The sequence below is a fragment of the Corythoichthys intestinalis genome, chromosome 18 (genome assembly GCF_030265065.1).
Source record: "Corythoichthys intestinalis isolate RoL2023-P3 chromosome 18, ASM3026506v1, whole genome shotgun sequence".
Taxonomy (NCBI): Eukaryota; Metazoa; Chordata; class Actinopteri; order Syngnathiformes; family Syngnathidae; genus Corythoichthys; species Corythoichthys intestinalis.
This window is the reverse complement of record NC_080412.1, coordinates 3,308,324-3,311,675: the sequence shown is the minus strand read 5'-3', so window position 1 is coordinate 3,311,675 and position 3,352 is coordinate 3,308,324. Positions and strand designations below refer to the sequence as shown.

The 3,352-nt window shown below is 40.4% G+C and overlaps 1 long non-coding RNA gene across 1 annotated transcript; it reads right to left on the bottom strand.

Annotated features, from left to right (window-relative positions):
* Positions 1 to 888: 888 nt before the first annotated feature.
* Positions 889 to 2,301, bottom strand: LOC130906683 (uncharacterized). Its single transcript, XR_009061357.1, has 3 exons — positions 1,987 to 2,301; positions 1,861 to 1,912; positions 889 to 1,536 (listed from the first exon to the last, which is right to left on the bottom strand). It is a non-coding gene; the product is annotated as an uncharacterized LOC130906683 (long non-coding RNA).
* Between the last annotated feature and the right edge of the window lie 1,051 nt (positions 2,302 to 3,352).

Here is a 3,352-nt window from a genome sequence, read left to right as displayed (position 1 = left end):
ATGTTTTAATTGACGTGTCACTTTTTTTTGAAAAGCAAAAAGTTTTAAACTTTTTTTTTTTTTTTTTTTGAAGTGGAAAAAGTTTTGAAGGCACTTTTTTTTTTGAAGTGGAAAAAGTTTTGAAGGCACTTTTTTTCGGTTGAATCATTTAGACACGAAGATCCAACTTCAACGCTACTTCTGACATGTTTGAGTGGCAGGTGATTACGCCAATGGCATAAAAGCAGGAAGCAAAAATAATGGCCACCAGGGCTCCATCCAGCCATCGGACTCTGCTCGAGTCCAAGCCGAAAATAGGGCACCGGTACGGGGGTGTGACATCGGCATCTCACCGGTGTGCCGGCGATGGTACGGTGCCCTGTTGCGGCACACTGGCGGACCCCGATATCACTACCCCGGCGCGGAGGCCGGCTGTTGAGTAGACGGCCCGCGACTGACATGACACTCATTCAAAGCTGAAGCGACGGGGCTCCCGGCGCGGGCTACTTGGCAGGCTAGTGTCGGGCCACTCGTCGGCCACTCCCATACCGGCGCGTCGCGACACTGCGGTTGGACCCCGATTGCCAACCGTCACGTCAGGGCAGTGGGTGAAGTTCCCCTCTTGAATCACATTAAGCAGCAGCGCACCATACCAGCGCGGGCACTCCGGTGAGATACCGATGTCACCCCCCCGTACCCGTGCCCTATTTTCGGCTTGGACTCGAGCAGAGTCCGATGGCTCGATGGAGCCCTGGTGGCCATTAGTCATTCTTTTATGCCATTGGTGTAGTCACCTGCCACTCAAACATGTCGGAAGTAGCGTTGAAGTCGTATCTTTGTGTCAAAATGATTCAATCGAAAAAAAAAGTGCCTTTAAAACCTTTTCCACTTCAAAAAGAAAAAAAGAAATGCGTTCAAAACTTTTTCCACTTTAAAAAAAAAGTTTTAAACTTTTTCCTTTAAAAAAAAAAGTGACACGTCAATAAAAAATATATATATTTAAAAATATATATATTTTCAAAAAAATATATTTTTGCAAAAGGTTCTTTTTCTTTGATTAAAAATAAGTTTTTTTTTTATTAAAGCAACTTTTATTGGGATTGAATGATTTAGACACAAATGTCCTACCCACACTATGGCTCAAACACATTTCACATTTCTTTGCTTTTGTGTGCAGTGAAGGTCGAATAAATACTGCTCTGAAAGTTAGTCTTGATATGGGCAAGTAACCATTTGCCTCAGCTTAAGATGTCCTCGCAAATGGGTAAAGAAGTCTGCTTCTGAGCAGGGCTCCACAAAGTTGCACAACTGACGGTCAAATGCAGTTTCTCCACTTTTGCCTGCATCTTTTTGAGAGTGCCATGTCGATAGGTGTACTTTGAGTGCATTAAAAGATTTAAATGTGCAGAGGCAGTCCTTATGAAGACATGGGAGTAGGGATGTCCGAGTGTGGTATCCATGTTTTAAGCGGTAATGCTTAAGCAAGTAGGCTCTTTTCAGCAGAAAATGTGCAGTACTTGCAAGTCCACTGCATTAGAGAATACTGCTTTGGTTGACCTGAAAAGACATGATAATTTCAGCATTGAGAACTTGTTAGAAAAAAAAAAGTTAAATTTTTTCTTAACAGTCACAAATTAAAATGTCCAATTATTTTTAATCACAAATTAAAATCTGCAATAAATTATTTTAATATTCACAAACTAAAATGTTTAACAATGAGTTATTTTTAAATTAACGTAATTGATTATTATGAACATTCAAATTGAGATGTACAATTAATTTCTTAATCCATCTGTAAAAACATTAATGCATGTTTGTTATCCCAACCCATGAAACAAATACAAATATTAAATGATTCATTGATCAGTGTATGAAACATACCTGTAATTGCTGAGACTGAGGTATGTGTGGACTTTTGACCATTTGCTTCAGCCTGATTGGGGGATGGTGAAAAAGAACACAAAATTAAGGCAACAGTTTCAAAATATAGGCACATAAATGACCAACCTTAAACACACCAGGTTGTTATGGCGTCGTGTGTGATCTCTGCACTCTTTCTATCTGTATTCCTATATTAGGTTAGACCAAAGTTAAAGTGGTGAAATAACAGGGGGAAATGTGATCTAGTCCTCTGATTTTTGCGATTAATGCATTTTAAAACAATTTCAAATTATCAGTGCAGTTTGATCAAACATGGAGGGGGAGCACTGCACATGAAGAAAAGCAAATGGAAGGGCAGATGACAAACACTCTAAAGCAGGGGTCCCCAAACCTTTTCCTGTGAAGGCCACATGACTTTTCCCTTCTCTGATGAGGGGCCGGGTCAGTTTGTAACAGAAAAAGTATGACGATTGCAGCAGTGCCTAAATGTAAAAAAATTATTGTTTTTCAGAAAGCCATAATTAAATAACCCTTTCTGAATTCTTCTTGGAACAAAATAAAATAAAAATAATTATAACATAATATAATATCATATAATAATGAATAATAATAACACAATTAATTAAATAGATAATAACCAAATAACCCTGTCTGGGTTCTTCACAGAAAAAAGCCAGGAAATAATAACACTATTTTGGGGGGGTTTCAGGGGGCCGGACCAATTGTGGAGGCGGGCCGTATCCGGCCGGCCCGCGGGCCGTAGTTTGGGGACCCCTGCTCCAACGCAAGAACCGATTACGTTGGCGCACATAAGGTCTGACTGTGCATTTAGCTCTTACCTGAGCCGAAATAGACAGACTGAAGCTGACTTAATTCTAGCACTAACTCTGTAAATAAATCACTTTATCGACATTTCTAACATTTTTACGTGAGAAAGTAGCCGTTTAGATCCACAACGTGCAAATTCGGCGCTACTCAAGCTAGCCGTAGTGATTAAGGCACTTCCTGTTAGTTTCACAAAATAAAACACCCGCTAACGATAGAATTAGTGTTTTTATTTTTAAAACAGGAAGCGAACCTCCCCTCGGTCTAGCTAACTTAAAACCGCTCGGTAACTGTTTTAAATCGGTTTTAAAAACCTCTCCCATCGCCTAAAAACGTTACGAGCCCCGTCTGTCAAGAATTCAAAACGCCGGCCGGCATAAAATGGGAGTCTACCATAAACTGTAGTCTACATTTGTTTCTGAAAATGATGAGGTTCCTGTCACGGTCATATAGCATGCTTGCTAGCGGTGATATTTGATGTAATTGACACTTCTCCTCCCTGGCAGCACACAGGCTACTACACTACAACAAGACAAATCGACGGTTTACAAAAGAGTAAAATATGTACTTACCAAATCAGTGTGCTGAGGACAAGTAAACCCACAATGGCGAAAATAACTGAGAAAGGTGTTGTAAAGAGCGCGAAAGTGGGCAGGGCAGATCTGCG